This window comes from Gymnoscopelus braueri (genome assembly GCF_963280865.1).
Source record: "Gymnoscopelus braueri genome assembly, chromosome: 16".
NCBI classification, from domain to species: Eukaryota; Metazoa; Chordata; class Actinopteri; order Myctophiformes; family Myctophidae; genus Gymnoscopelus; species Gymnoscopelus braueri.
In genome coordinates, this window is record NC_137616.1 from 4,808,744 (window position 1) to 4,826,570 (window position 17,827).

Consider the following 17,827-nt stretch of genomic DNA (forward strand, 5'->3'; position numbering starts at 1 on the left):
AAATTATTAGCTTAGGAATGCGACAAAAACTAAAAATAATCCATGGATTCAAGGCTTCATAGGGTGTGCAATTGATAGAAAATAAGTCATTTTTGGGGTGAACTCCTCCTTTAAGTTAAACATTATAAAACAAAATGAGAGAGTGAGCGAGCGTGCTCGAGGGGGGGGGGGGTTATTTTAGAGGAATTGCACAGAGAGAGAAGCCTATAAGCCTAGCATGCTGCTTAGCAGAAATGGAAAATATACCGTATATTTGAAAGATATCTTTGTGAATGGAATGACAAACAAGACGACAGCTTCCTGTGTGGGACTTTTAGGAGGCAGAAGTACATCTACAGACATAGTTGTCTGGCTTCCAGAACAACATCTGTAAAAGTCTCAAAAGCAAGACAAAACAAAACAGTTTGCAGTCAAACAAACCTGCTTCAGCACGTCCCAGTCGTAGGTTTCTTGTCCCACCATCACTCCCTGTAACTCGTCTGGTTGGAAAAAGTCCACCACATCTCTGTCACACACCTTGTAGAAGCCTCCCTTGAACTCCTCAAACACTTTCTCCACAGATGTGTTGAATGCATAGTTGACAAAAGCGTCAACAAACTCCTTCCTAGTAAACAAAATCAATAAAAAAAAATCAAGGGATCAATTCAGAAGAACAAAATATAACCAAGCAATTATGTGAACTAGTCCATACCCGTCTGGACGCATGCGCAGATTGATTATTCATCCCATAGGTCGCGGGGCCATCCCACAGCTGGGGAGCCGTAACCATGGCGACATTCTTTTACATAAAAACGCTAATAAACAGCTGACATTTGGGGAAATCGAAAACGGGCTTCGCTGTTCCGCGCACATGGTAATGGTCAATGTCTGTGTGCAAATGCAGAGCAATTGCTCCAGCCACTGAGGAGAACCGGGCAGACGAGATTTTTGCCTCACCACGGTTTTGGGCTCACCACAGAGAGCTTTGTAGAATTATAGGAGGATTGATAGCCGTCAGAATAGGCATTTGATCAAAAACATGTACATGTACGTGTATAATGTATTACATGTACGGTACATGCACTGTATGAATGGGGAGCTGCAGACAAACTTTAGGCACTACTTTATATCAAGGATGCAGAGTTGACCGACGTCTCCTTTACTTTCATTCTCAAGTACTATCAACTGATTCGATACAACTTGGACTCCGCTGAGTTGACAGCGTGGCCTAAACCAGTGTTTATCAACCCTGGCAAACGTCCCAATTTTGGGCCGGGGCTACTGCTGAGGTGTGCCGCGCCGTTTGAAGAAGGTTTGATTATTATTTTTTTTTTAACAATAATAATCAGGCATGCAAACAGCCCCGAGGTGAAAAGGGTGACAACATGCTGTTTTTTTTCGGGTCAGGTGTCACACTATTGCCCTATTTGGATTCAAAACGGCTAGTGGAAGCTGAAAAGCTACAAGTTTGCATGTCTGAATAATGCAAAAACAGAAATATTTGTTTGCATTTGCTTTTTTTCTCCCCCATATATTTTCATAATAAAAAAGTGCGTATCGTATCGAAATCGTATCGAAGTTGTGTGCCCAATATCGTATCGTTTCGTGAAATTAGTGTATCGGCACACCCCTAGTGTGTGTGTATATATATATATATACCGTATATATATATATATATATATAATTATATATATATATATATACCGTATATCTAGGTGTGCCCTGGGATCCTTTGGCTATGCCAGGTGTGCCTTGGCACAAAAAAGGTTGATAAACACTGGCCTAAACAACTCACTCAACAAGCTGCATACCATTATGTCAGAGTCAAGGTTTCCAGAAGCAAAGGTAGATATAGTCTGATACAGGTATGACCTGATACAGGTCTGTAAATATATGGTTTACAGAGCAGTTATAATCAGCAAATACTGAAACTATGTAATCAAAAAGTATTCTACTCTATACATACTTGTTTGAGCTTTTGACAGGCTTTCCCCTTTCTTTTGGATCAAGTTCAACATCACTGCCGTCCCATCGAACCTATAGAATACAATTATAAAATGTACATTAGCACGACCCACACCTAACTTGGTCTACAGAAGGAATCTCAGAAACATCACCTACAGTATTGTACATGACACAGTAAATAAACAAAGGTATATCAATATATTTACCAGTATATTTGTACATTTACGGGTGGAGTGGTAAAGGTATTTAGTACCCTGCCTGGGTTATCTAGCTTTTCCACAGGGATGTATACATTGTAAATCTATAGACCTCCAGGTAAACGTGCACTTGGTTCACTTTTTATATTGTACAACACAGGATCTCTACAGATGTACTTAAATTCATGGTGGGAAATGTATAACCGATAAATCTATACATTAACATTCTTTCTACATTTACTGTGACATACATAGTGTATGATAATTGATTGATAATTCAACCCACCGTGAAAGTCATCAGCATGTTATCAGCAACTTTGTCAGTGTAGTCTTCCAAGGTGCAACACAAAGTGTTGAAACAGAGAGATGTATTCATTTGTAAGTGTCTTACGGTACCTCTGAGCAGTGGTGTAAAGTAACTAAGTACATTTACTGTACAAGTTCTGTACTTAAATACAATTTTGAGGTATTTTTTACTTTACTGGAGTATTTCCAATTATTTTACTTCTACTCCACTACATCTCAGAGGCAAATACTTTTACTCCACTACAATTATTTGAAAACGTTAGTTACTAGTTACTTTGCAGATATAAAATATTATATTATAAAACATACATTAACCACTCCAGCCCTATTTTATACATAACCTATTTGAAAATAGCCGATCTACAAGCTCACAACGCGTTGTGAGCTTTGAAAATAGCCGATCTACAAGCTCACAACGCGTTGTGAGCTTGTAGATCTGCTATTTTCAAACATTTTAGTACTTTTACTTTTGGTACTATAAGTACATTTTGATGCCAATACTTTTGTACTTTTACACAACATTTTGAACACAGGCCTTTTACTTGTAACAGAGTATTTTCATTTAGTGGTATTGCTACTTTTACTTAAGTATAATATCTGATTACTTCCTTCCACCACTGCCTCTGAGGTACCAATCTTCTCCATGATGGAAACACATTTACTGCACTAGAGGTTGGGGCCACTATGCAGCCCTCACATCTAGAGTTCAACACCTACATGGCACCGCCCATCCAACCCATGTCTGTCGTGGGCTTTGTCAGAGTACCCAGAGTACCCTGTGTCCCTTTTATGCCCATATATGGAGATCCCTGATGTCATTAGTAACCTACATGCCCAAACCCTGTATATTGGCTTGCCCATATATGGACATATCGGTCGGATCGGTGGTTCTGGACAACTGGATATCCATCCATGTATGCCCATATATGGACATATCAGTCGGATCGGGGGTTCTGGACAACCGCATATCCAAACGACTCGGCGGCGAGCACCGCACTCCCTCGAGTCATTTTCCGGGAGCTGTGTCGTGTTTCAAGTCAGTCGGTACCATATATGCACATGACTATATATGGCCATAGCGGTTGGATCTGTGGCTCTGGACAACCGGATACCGTATCCATATATGCCTATATTAGGGCATATTGTTTTTTTTTGGTATGGTTTTGTCTGAGTCATAGAGACATGCTTATATATGGGCGTATCAGGTTTGTTTATGGTTATGTCAGAGTGACGTGGCCGAGGTCCGCCTGCTGGCCCTCCCAGTAACCAATTTAAATATAAGAATAATATAGAATGTGCAATTCATCTTGGTTGTTTTATGTTGTGTTTAAGCTTCCTTTAACTCATCATTGCCAGAGACTCCCATTTCCATGTGTGATAATTATGTGATGATGTAGACTGTTAGACTAGAGCAATAACACCTTCAAACAAACTAATAATCAAGAAGCAAGGTTTTTTTGGGGGAGAACATTTTCTTTTCTTATACATCAACGAATTGACACGAAACAATTCTAATAATTGTAATTGACTAAATTGATAGTCTGATTATCCACTCAACCCTGTATTATAATGTATAGTAAAGACGAATCCACAGACGCGCTGCCTGTAGGCAGCCATAGCATGTGGTATCGCGGTGCGGACACCGCAGCAATGGCTGCGCCCAGGGCAGCGCTCCGTGGATTCCACGGAGCGCTGCCCTGGGCGCAGCCATTGCTGCGGTGTCAACGCTGTTGGTTGGACGGTAGGACAAAGATTGCCCGCCCAGCTTCTTTTTGTTTTTTTCTGGTTATTAAATAAGATTTTTAGTAGCTACTACTTTATTCAAAACGTTTTCCCCAAAATAACAAAAAGTAATCATATTTGATCTGCCATTATGCAACTTATTTTTGTCTGTCACGCTAAGGAGGACATGTCCAACTTTCTCCAAATTGTTCATTCTCATTGAAATGAATTAAGGCAATTTGGTAGCCAGAGAGCTACCACACTGAGTTTGTATCCTTTTTAGTTAACTCGTGCCAATACAGAAAATGTCCCAATCATACAATGTTTATGATGAATAATGAGACCACAATATATAATGCTAATTTTGAAACTTATTTTAAAAGGTATAAGTTTCAGTAACAATGCAGTTTACATTTACAAAAGACTATTATTGACCCATCCCTGACTGTAAAATTTGCCTAAATCCTCCAGGCCATAGAAATGAATATTGTTGTTTATGGCACAATAAACTCAAGACTGATGATGTACTTTTTGTCTCCGCCAGGCCGAAAGGCATGGCGAGAGAGTATGTTTTACCCCCTGTCCGTCCGTCCGTGTGTTCGTCCGTCCGTCCGTGTGTCCATCTGTCTGTGAACAGCTAATCTCCGGCACCGTTGGCCCGGTCGCTGCGAAACTGTGCACACACACTCCCTGGATGCCAATTCAGAACCTCTGCCCCAATTTGTTTACATGGCCCTGTTATAGCGCCACCAGGAGGCCGATTTGTGCAAAACAATTTTTTTATATTACTCCTACAGATTTTATCCAAACATCACGCAAATCAGTACACAGTATCTCTATAGTCATGTGATCAACACAGATTTGTCTGATTTTCCATATTCCATCTTGATTGGCTACGGTTGGCTTCCAAAGTTTGCAGGATTGGTCCGTTTTGAACTAAATGCCTCAAATCATCAACACAGCTTGCGATTTCTGTGAAATTTCACACACACATTCCCACTAGGCCGAGGAAGAAATGCCACTTGAAAATGTTCAAATCAGCCTCATGGTGGCGCTATAAAGGCTTTAACTATAACTGCACCGATCTGTGTGAAACTTTGCACGCATACTCCCTAGCCTAGAGGCCAAGGAAAAACATCTGCCCTGCATTTTTCACATTAGCCTTTTATAGCGCCACCAGGAGGCCAACTTATGTAAAACAATTTGTTTGTAGGGGGCACGGTGGAGCAGTCGGTAGCAGCTAGAAGGTCCTGGGTTCGAATCCCGCCGGGGACGCTGTGGGCACTGGGGGCGTGTCTTCTCCTCCGCGTCATCAGCGCCCATACCCTAGGTGGGGTTGGCGAAAGGGCCCACTCTGTGTGGAGTTTGCATGTTCTCCCCGTGTCTCCTAGGGTAGTTAATACCCTCACAAAACATGTAGTAATCCTGGTCGCTATACCGCCTCCCCCATGACAGCCGGGGCGCCTGATGGAGGGGAAAGGGAACTGGTTGGAATAACGTGTTCCTTCCACGTCTAACCAGGGAAACTCCCCCCTGTCAGGTGACAAGAAGGTCAGTTGGCTCTCATGCATTGAAGGAAGCATGAGCTCAGCCCTGGCCTCCCTGGCTGTGGGGGACTGGTGTAGTGCTGGTGTAGGGCTGGTGTAGCGCCCAGGATCACTTAGGAAATTGGCACCGGGTGAAAAAAATGGGTTACAAAAATCGCGGAATAAAATTTTAATAAAAAGAAAAAGTTTGAGATTAAGCTTTCAGATTTTGTCCAAATTTCACGCAAATCGGTACACATGATCTCTTTAGTCATGTGATCAAGATGGATCTGTTTGATTTTTCATATTCCATCCTGATTGGCTAAAATTGACATCTAAAGTTTGCAGGAGTGGCCCGTTTTCAACAAAATGCCACAAATCATGAACACAGCGTCCGATTGCGATGGAACTTTGCACGCACATTCGCACTACGTTGAAAAACAAACGCCACCCTCTTAACATTGCCCTATTATAGACCGCCGAAGTCTGACGTCATTTACACATCCTTTGTTTGTCTACCTGGTTCGCAGTTTTCCACCCCCGTTCTGAATCCCTTAGACGTATTTAATATCGCGTCAAATAAGAACTGTGTTCCAAAAATAAACAAATGACCACGGCGGGTTGACTCTTATGGATATGAAGCATCAACTGACGGTGAGAAAACGCTAATGTTACTTCCGCCAAATTAGTTACATTTTCGCCAGAAACAGACTGTATCAAATATAAGTGACTGACTATCATAAACTATACAGAACCTCCTCCCTGACAATAACGCCGACACGCGGTGTTTATTTTTGGACCACAATTCTTATATGAGACGATTCTAAGATGACCCAATGTTATTCTCCATAGAGAAATTACTTCCGCAAACCTGGGGATGAACGAGTGACGTCAGGACTTCGGTGCTCTATAGCGCCACCAGGAGGCCGATTTTTCTTTTTTATATTACTCCTGCAAAATTTGTCCAAACATCATCTCTATAGTCAAGTGATCAAGATGGTTCCGTCAGATTTTCTATATTCCATCCTGCTTGGCGAATTCCAAACATTGCAGGCCCACAATAACCTACCTGACCTGGCGGAGACCTGTGCTCCGAGGAGCACTTTCTCTAGTTTACTTGTGTTATTTTTTTATGTGTTATTTTCCTTCCATAAAGCTACAGCAGACAATGTTTTGAACAACAGTTGCAAGGAAATCACGAAAGCAAATGCAGATATCAGATCAAAAGAAAAAAGGTATTCTCTGCAGGATATACAGTACAATATAATGTGCATATTCATTATGATAAATCAGGCTTCCCTTTGTCACACTGTACAGGCATTCAGTGGTTTCAACATGACTGTCTGGACACAGTCTATTCTCAGATACTAGGAAATAAGTGTTTGGAGAGCCTCAACAGCTATGTTTAGATGGTTAGATTTTGTGACACAAATGCAACTCCTTTCTTGCCTGCATCTTCATCTTAGACTTTAGAAATAAAATAATGAAAATATCTAACCATACATAGCTAAGGTCTAATACTACAAACTCAAATATAACATATAAACATAATGGAATCAAATACAAAATTGTCATTCGAATGTGTGTGCAAGAGATACATTTGGTTAAATAAAGACATGTGTACCATAACAGCTGTAACTTTCACCATGTTATATTTTCTCAAGCATTGATTTGACTCATTCTACACTGCATCATTCCGCTCAGAAGCCTCTCTTGTGGTTGATGGCTACCATAAGCCTGTTATGCAGTGTCCTCTTGACTGGGTATCTCTGGTAGATAGAGACACACGGCCGGAAGCGGAAGGTCTACAAATCCACGCCCACTTTTGAGACAGCGCCGCTACTCGAGGTCCGTTAGAACGATGAACTGCAGCTCTCAATGCATTCCCTATGAGAGGATATGAGAATTAGCCTACTTTTAAAATATTCCTACATTAACTGAAGACGATATTGATTTAAATAAAAATATGTTTCCAAATGTATGGAGTGTCTTTGTCAACATATCTTCTTGTTTTCGCAATAGTTGATGTGTTTCACATTTAATCTGCCACTTTAACGAGTTACCCATAATGTTAACACAGCAGTGGGTAAACGGCAGACAAACAAGTTTTCGCATTTCAGTGACATCACTGTCTTTACGAGCGCCGACCAGTGGCGTACCCACTGTGGAGGCAGGACAGGCGGTCGCCTGCCCAACTAAGATCTCGCCTTCCCTTCCAATGTGTCATTGTGTGCTTAATGTCCTCAGAGTCACGCATCCAACACGCTTTGAACTGAGCAGATTGGACCTTCTGTTCCAGAGATAATGACCAAAACATCTTGAAAACGGCCACTTTAGCCAGTATTCTGGGTATTGAAAACCTCAAGGGATGCGTCCGTGACGTATATACCATGCGACCACTTAAACTCTAGATCTCCGATGCTAGAGGTTTTGACATACTGATGGAGTATATTATAGTATATTGTGGGTAGTATATCGAGATGACAAATATGGGACATTAAAAAGGATAAATTAAACAAATGGGACACTTTATTAGTCTACTAAATCGCTACAGCCTCAGTAGTTAACCAGTGAAATTACGGTATTTTACAATGCCTCTCATAGAGATTGCATTGAGAGCTGCAGTTCATCGTTCTAACGGACCTCGAGTAGCGGCGCTGTCTCAAAAGTGGGCGTGAATTTGTAGGCCTTCCGCTTCCGGCCGTGTGTCTCTATGGGCAGCAGTAACAGGGAATGGCAGGTGAGAGATTCTGGGAAATGTAGTTCAGTACACTTGGGCCGTACAGCGATTTTCATCTTGATCTCGTCCATATCCAGAATGGGAATACGGTCACAACCTGTAAGGAACACTGGGGACAAGCAATAGAAGAGATGCATTTACAATCTTAAATTCCTTTTTTGGAAGTACATTTTAGCAAACAAATAAGCTCATGAACTAGGACATTTACAGTAGCTGCATTGAGTGCAGCAGCATTTTCTAGATCACCGACATTAACCATAAGTATTGAATTCCAATGGTCAGACCCATACTGGTCGATCAATATCTGTGATCTTAGAGAAATTACATTTAAACCTGAGGAAAACCACGGTTATCATTGTTCGAAGTGAATCAAAACTACAAGCAAAATGATACTTACAAAGGAAGCCTTTCTTCTGATCTTCTGTGAGTTCTTCAAACACCTCCTAGAATGTGATAATGTTGGGATGATTGGGGTGATACTCACCTTCATACACCGTGTTCTACAATTCAATTCAATTCAATTCAATTCAATTTTATTATAGTGTCAAATCACAACAAGTTGTCTCAAGACACTTTACATGTAGAGAAGAGACCCGACATCCCACCCTGAGCAAGCAATTTTGCGACAGTGGCAACGAAAAACTCCCTCTTAACTGGAAGAAACGTCAGGCAGACCCTAGGCTCTAGGGTGGCGGCCTTCTGCCTCGACCGTGTCGGGGGAAAGAAGAGAGAGAGAGGGAGAGACAGACAGACAGAGGAGAGACAGAAAGAGATACAGTGCAAGTAGTAACAATAACAATAGTAGCAAATATAATAGTGTAAGATAGTATATGATAATATAATATAGTACAGCAATAGTGTGTATGCAGTATATAATGGTATAATAAAAGAATGTTAAGATAATATACAGTATAGTGTAGTGGTATAGTGTAATGTAGTAGAAATCCACGGTCGTGCTCCATGGAGAGGCCCGGTCCGCAGTCACAGTATTGAGCCGCAGCTGGAGGGTCCATGGACCTGCGACGTGGGGAGGGGGGGTAGAGGATGACTATAGGGTGACTGAGTCTATACACTTCGGCTATAGGCTTTATCATAGAGAAAGGTTTTTAGTCTAGTCTTAAATATACAGAGTGTGTCTGCTTCACGGACTGAGACTGGGAGAAGGTTCCACAGCTGAGGTGCCTGAAACTTAAATGCTCTGCCTCCTGTTCTAATTTTTTGGGGGTTTCCTGGAGCCATAAGCATTTTTTCATACTGTGGACGCAATGGTGTTCTGGCTGGTTTATAGGGCTCGATGAGTTCTTTGAGATATACTGGTGCCTGTCCATTGAGAGCCTTGTATGTGAGGAGGAGAACTTTAAACTCTATTCTGTATTTAACCGGGAGCCAGTGCAAAGAGGCCAATGAAGGAGTGATATGATCTCTTCTTCTGGTTCCTGTCAGTATGCACGCAGCGGCATTTTGGACTAGCTGCAGGCTATTTAGGGACTTACTTGGGCAGCCTGATAATAAAGCGTTGCAATAGTCCAGCCTAGAAGTAACAAATGCGTGAACAAGTTTTTCTGCATCATTTTGGGACAGAATGTGCCTAACTTTTGCAATATTACGCAGGTGAAAAAAAGGCATTTCTTGAAATTTGTTTTATGTGGGACTGAAAGGACATATCTTGGTCAAACGTGACTCCCAGATTCTTTACAGTGGCCCTGGAGGTCAAGGTAATACCATATAGGGTAAAATTCTTATCGGCTAATTTATCTCTGAGGTGCTTAGGGCCAAGTACAATAACTGTCCGAGTTGAGGAGTAGGTAATTACGGGTCATCGGCATGCTTGAAGTTTAGCCAGTTGATCTGTTTCATCTGGCTTCATCGATAGATATAATTGTGTATCATCTGCATAACAGTGGAAATGTATAGAGTGTTTCCTAATTACAGTAGATGGAATTATGATAATGAACAATTATTGCTGTCTTATATTTCATTCAATATTGTATAGTTTAATTTCATATTGTCGCTGTCCAGCGGGAACCAGCCAACTCCATTTTCAGCTTCTTTTTTTTCATAAATCAACGCTATTGAACACCCTTTACGTCTGTAAAAAAAAAATGTAACCAATGAAAATTATTAAAAGGCGCCTCTGACAAAACCTCCGAACTCTATTGGATCCTCAAACTGTCCGTCAAACCACGCAGCTTCCCCTTTCTCCTCTCCCTGTTGCCGTTCTACAGCAGAGCACACTGTGCAGTGAGCACACACAGAGATAGGAGATCTACCACGGAGCACGCAGCAAACAAACTAACGCCGCAGGGTTCTTCCCCCCTTAGTCTTTTAAAACTATGCAGTGTACCTGTTTATCAAACTTAGCACTGACATTAATTTATGAAGTGTTTAATGAGGAGAGCAATGTGACAAGAAATGAGTTCATAGCATTTCTCTCGCTAGTTCTACTCAAACTCTGTGAACCCCTCTTTGCAGAAGTTATGTGAACCCCTCTTTGCAGAAGTTATTTTAATATTTAAAGTCTTGTTTATTATTGTAGGCCTATATAATAAGTGTCATGAAGCAGCAGGGCTTGGAGATTGTGAGCTTGGAGATCCATTGTTAGCTTTTAGGAATTTAGACCCATTTGAAACCACTCCCTCAGCAGCGATTGGAGCTATTGTCTGCTGTTCGGACTCCTAACTCCACTTGAGCCGGATTTCTGTTCGGACGAAACTCCTAACTCCACTTGAGCCGGATTTGGGTAAAGTGGTGATATTATAATGACACATGCAAGTATCGGACAATATTTAAAGTCACTATACCAACTTTGATGAGGTAGTATTACTTTGTTTAAAAAATATAAGGTTTTCTTCCTTTCCTGAAAAACTTATATTTTGTTTTTTCATTTCCTGAAAAATGAGGACGTGGATACACTGGTGCCTCTTCAGGTGCTGTAACACCCTGAAACTTTTGCTCTGTCTAGAGTAGATTTATTTTGTCTCTAGTGTGGATACGGAGGTGTCTATTCAGGTGAGTTGACTGACTGAAACTCTTGCCACACTGTTTACAGAGGAAAGTTTTTTCTCCAGTGTGGATGCACTGGTGTGTCTTCAGTTTACCTGACTCACTGAAACCCTTGTCACACTGTTTACAATGGAAAGGTCTTTCTCAAGTGGATGCGTTGGTGTGACTTTAAAGTATCTAACCGACTGAAACTCTTGTCACACTGATTACAGTGGAATGGTTTTTCTCCAGTGTGGATACGCTGGTGTTTAGTCAGGGTACCTAACTGACTGAAACTCTTGCCACATTGTTTACAACGGAAAGGTTTCTCTCCAGTGTGGATGCGCTGGTGTCTCTTTAAAGTATCTAACCGACTGAAACTCTTGTCACACTGTTTACAATGGAAAGGTTTTTCTCCAGTGTGGATGGGCTGGTGTGTTTTCAGGTTACCTAACAGACGGAAACTCTTGCCACACTGTTTACAGAGGAACGGTTTTTCTCCAGTGTGGATGCGCTGGTGTGTCTTGAGTTCACCTGACTGACTGAAACTCTTGTGACACTGTTTACAGAGGAAAGGTTTTTCTCCAGTGTGGATGCGCTGGTGTGTCTTGAGTTCACCTGACTGACTGAAAGTCTTGTGACACTGTTTACAGAGGAAAGGTCTTTCTCCAGTGTGGATGCGCTGGTGTGACTTTAAAGTATCTAACCGACTGAAACTCTTGTCACACTGTTTACAGTGGAATGGTTTTTCTCCAGTGTGGATGCGCTGGTGTGTAGTCAGGGTACCTAACTGACTGAAACTCTTGCCACATTGTTTACAACGGAAAGGTTTTTCCGCAGTGTGGATGCGCTGGTGTGACTTTAAAGTATCTAATCGACTGAAAATGTTGTCACACTGTTTACAATGGAAAGGTTTTTCTCCAGTGTGGATGCGCTGGTGTGTTTTCAGGTTACCTAACTGACTGAAACTCTTGTCACACTGTTTACAGAGGAAAGGTTTTTCTCCAGTGTGGCTACGCTGGTGTTTCTTCAGCTCACCTAACTGACTGAAACTCTTACCACATTGTTTACAATGGAAAGGTTTTTCTCCAGTGTGGATGCGCTGGTGTGTCTTTAAAGTATCCAACCGACTGAAACTCTTGTCACACCGTTTACAGAGGTAAGGTTTTTCTCCAGTGTGGATACGCTGGTGTGTCTTCAGGTCACGTAACTGACTGAAACTCTTTCCACATTGTTTACAATGGAAAGGTTTTTCTCCAGTGTGGACACGTTGGTGCGTCTTTAAAGCATCCAACCGACTGAAACTCTTGTCACACTGTTTACAGAGGAAAGGTTTCTCTCCAGTGTGGATACGCTGGTGTGTCTTCAGGTCACTTAACTGACTGAAACTCTTGCCACATTGTTTACAATGGAAAGGTTTTTCTCCAGTGTGGATGCGCTGGTGTGTCTTTAAAATATCCAACCGACTGAAACTCTTGTCACATTGTTTACAATGGAATGGTTTTTCTCCGGTATGGACATGCTGGTGTGTCTTCAGGTGACCTGGACAACTGAACTTCTTGTCACACTGTTTACAGATGTGAGTTTTCTTTCCTAAGTAAGTCAGCTGATGTCTATTTACTTCTGACTGAGTTAAAGTCTTGGTAAACGGCTGACTACTGTAAGATCCTGGTTCTTCTGTGTCTCCTTGCTGATAGCTCGTTGTCAGGAGCAGCAGGTCATCGTTAAAGGTGCTGCTATACATGGTCTGTAATGGGCCAAGACTTGAACAATAGAATATTACTCTTCTGGATCTCTGCTGGAATGTCTCCTCTGTGCCTTATGCCAGACTGTCATTCACACTGTGTCATTTGCTTTTAAGCCGAGCTAACCAAACACTCGCATCATCACTGATGAAACTATGATGATGTCAGCCATGCCCAAATATGGAGTTCCATGTCAGTCATTGAGTTAAAGTGCAACTTACAGCTTAACCCTTTAAAGGTCACACAAAGAAAAAAGTAAAAAAAAAAAATAGTAATAACAATCAATTATATATTTTTTAACAGACCCAACAGTTTTCCAAATATAGGCCTCAACCAAACGGTTGAGATGTCACTTTATGGTAATGGTAAAGGTTTCATGCATTTACATTGATTTATATGCATATGAATAGATGAAGAAAAAGTCAAAATAAAGTGCAAGCCTATGTAGAAAAAAACCAGTGTGGTGTGGGTGCATGGTGGCTGATTTAGGCAATTACACCTGGCTTGAGTCCAAACTAATAGCTCTGTGCACAGCAGCCATATTGGAAAGAAATTGGGCCTCTTCCTTACTTCCTTCACAGGCATTACCAATTAGTCCATGAGCCAGACAAGTTTTGATTATCAAATGAGTGGGCAAAACCGTACCTGTATTAAATTGCTTATAGGGTCAATATAAGTAAATAAATATATGATAACCTTTCCACAGGAGTAGTTTTTTTTAAATATTTATCACACATTTCATTATTTTCACCATACGTGACAGTTGAAAATAATGAAAACATTAAAAAAAATAGTTATCATAATGTAACTTCCCCAGTTGATTACTTACATGAAGACAATGATTTATCGTATTACAAGTTTTCTGAAATTGTATATTTAAATATGCAAATTAGGCATTTAGTCCATGAGCCAGACCCCCAAAATTAAGCCATGATTATGAAATGGGTGGGCAAATCCAGGTTTGATTTTTTGACTAGCTGTAGATCTCTTGTTTACAATTTGGCATGATATCCATTGCAGACTAGTAGCTTAGTGGTAGTTATCATGCGGTTAATATTTGGACCCCTATATTGTCACATGCAAATTGTATGAACAACTTTTGAACCTTATTTTGTGTAGAGACCTATGAACCCACTTTCCTGCATAATTCAAGTATGGGGAATTGATTAGAATGGTTATTTTACTTCTTCAAAACTTCCATATATGCTTAAATGGCCTTTTAATGCAAGATGCACGTTTTGGAGTTAGCTGGTTACTGCTGGACAGCAGAGATATCATACCTCCTCATTGCATTTCATCTAGTGTCTTGAGATAAACTTGTACACACTGTCCGATATTTGGTCCGATTATGCTGTCGGGGACCTTTTTTGGGGCTCGCCGACAAAACCCCCGATCTGGCGCAGATCGGGGGTCCACTTCAGCCCTATTTTATATAAATGTATATCGGTCTGGACTGGACAATGGGAAATGTACCCATTTGCCGATAAATCTTACATTTTTTTCCCCCTACATTTACTGTGACATACAAAATGTATGATAATTGATTGATAGTCTTCCAAGGTGCAACACAAACTCCTGAAGGTATATGTGTTGAAACAGAGAGATTTATTCATTTGTAAGTGTCTTACTGTACCTCTGAGCAGTGGTGTAAAGTAACTAAGTACATTTACTGTACAAGTACTGTACTTAAGTACAATTTTTGAGGTATTTCTTTACTTTACTGGAGTATTTCCAATTCTTCTACTCTACTCTACTTCTACTCCACTACACCTCAGAGGCAAATATTGTACTTTTACTCCACTACAAAGCTCACAACGCGTTGTGAGCTTTGAAAATAGCCGATCTACAAGCTCACAACGCACTGTGAGCTTGTAGATCTGCTATTTTAAAACATTTTAGTACTTTTACTTTTGGTACTATAGCCTAAGTACATTTTGATGCCAAAACTTTTGTACTTTTACTCAACATTTTGAACACAGGCCTTTTACTTGTAACAGAGTATTTTTACATTGCAGTATTGCTACTTTTACTTAAGTAGGCCTATAATATCTGAGTACTTCCTTCCACCACTGCCTCTGAGGTGCCAAATCAATCTTCTGCATGATGGAAACACATTTATTGCACTAGAGGTTGGGGCCACTATGCAGCCCTCACATCTAGAGTTCAACACCTACATGGCACCGCCCATCCAACCCATATGTCTGTCGTGGGCGCGTTATTATGGATCCCACTGCAGCTCCAGGCAAACCCCGCTGTGATTGGTCAGTAGTCGCTGTGATTGACAACTATGCCTAAACCTAACCTTAACCCCTAACCTCAGTAAAACTATGCCTGCCAGGGAGCCAATCAGACAGGTAAGGCGGGTCTATATCCTGGAGCGTAGGTGGGATCCATAATCACGCGTCGTGGGCTTTGTCAGAGAACCCATTGTACCCGTCTGTCTGTGTCCCCTTTGTTCCCATATATGGAGATCTCTTATCTGTCTGTCTACCTGTGTCCCTTTTATGCCCATATATGGAGTTCCCTGATGTCATTAGTAGCCTGAATGCCCAAACCCTGTATATTGGCTTGCCCATATATGGACATATCGGTCGGATCGGTGGTTCTGGACAACTGGATATCCATCCATGTATGCCCATATATGGACATATCAGTCGGATCGGCGGTTCTGGACAACCGCATATCCAAACGACTCGGCGGCGAGCACCGCACTCCCTCGAGTCATTTTCCGGGAGCTGTGTCGTGTTTCAAGTCGGTCGGTCCCATATATGCACATGACTATATATGGGCATAGCGGTTGGATCTGTGGCTCTGGACAACCGGATACCGTATCCATATATGCCTATATATGGGCATTTGTTTTATTTATTTATGGTTATGTCTGAGTCATAGTGACATGCTTATATATGGGCTTATCAGGTTTGTTTATGGTCATGTCAGAGTGACGTGGCCGAGGTCCGCCTGCTGGCCCTCCCAGTAACCAATTTTAATATAAGAATAATATAGAATGTGCATGTTCATCTTGGTTGTGCATGTTCATCTTGGTTGTTTTATGTTGTGTTTAAGCTTCCTTTAACTATTTAAAACATCATTGCCAGAGACTCCCATTTCCATGTGTGATAATTATGTGATGATGTAGACTGTTAGACTAGAGCAATAACACCTTCAAACAAACTAATAATCAAGAAGCAGGGTTTTATTCTCTCCTCCGCGTCATCAGTGCCCATACCCTAGGTGGGGTTGGCGAAAGGGCCTTTCTGTGTGGAGTTTGCATGTTCTCCCCGTGTCTCCTAGGGTAGATACCCTCACAAAAACATGCAGTAATCCTGGTCACTATACTGCCTCCCCCTGGCCATCCGGGGCGCCTGATGGAGGGGAAGGGAACTGGTTGGAATAACGTGTTCCTTCCACGCGCTACGTCCAACCAGGGAAACTCTCCCGTCAGGTGACAAGAAGGTCAGTTGGCTCTCATGCATTGAAGGAGGCATGAGCTCGGCCCTGGCCTCCCTAGGTTGGCAGAGGGAAGGTAGTGCCCAGGATTACATAGACAATTGGCACTGGGTGTAAAAAATAGGGTTACAAAATCGTGGGATAAAAAAAAAAAAAAAAAAAAAAAAGAAGCAGCGTTTTTTGGGGGGAGAACATTTTCTTTTCTTATACATCAACAAATCGACACAAAACAATTCTAATAATTGTAATTGACTAAATTGATAGTCTGATTATCCACTCAATCCTGTATCATACGTATAGTATAGACAATCCATAGCCATAGCTGCGGTGTCGCGCTGCGGACACCGCAGCTATGGCTGCCTATAGGCAGCGCATCTGTGGATTTGTCTATATGTCAACTACTAGCATATACCTATAGTCTCATGGAGCCAGACAATCGGAGATATCTTGCCTACCGTTGATGTATGGTGACATCTAAGTTTAATGAATGGGCTTAAACTGTGTGGAAACAATATGGAAATGTGACTGCATTGCAGAACCCAAGCAAAGACTTTTGGGGCGATCCTTCATATTGGGAGAGGTCACGGTGATATGATTGGTTTTCAAGCAGCGGACATTGTTTTTCTCTGTTCTAGTCCAATCATTGTGATCCAATGCACTTCATTTATAGAGCACATTTAATACAACAGCGTTGTATTAAATACACAATAAACAGGGGGAAAATACATTAGAGGGTGCAACACATAGACACATTGCGGAAAGAGCAACTGTTAGTCTGAATCATCGAAAGAAACGTGATTTAAACACAGACAAGGTTTGAGACGCTCCAACATGGGGTAGAAGATCGTTCCACACTTTGGGCACTAGAGCAGATGTCACCAGACGTATCAGTAGGTGGAGGTCTCTGATCATCTTGTGGTATGAATTATAATTGACACAGTGCATACATGTGTTGAATCACTCTCCTCTGTGTAAGCACTACTGATACACTTGACGCCATGACAATCAACTACTTTATGTTTTTGTCCTTGTCTCATATATTCTGGTCACGTACTTATGTGTCATCCATATTGTCATCACTGTGATTTTGATTGTCTTGTTTTAACATAAAGCATTGGAAACTTGAATCACTGGATATGTGGAGTACTTATGACATTTCATTACTGTGTGTTTGTCTGGTGAGAGGAGCCAGAAACCAGCTGAGGATGTTGACTA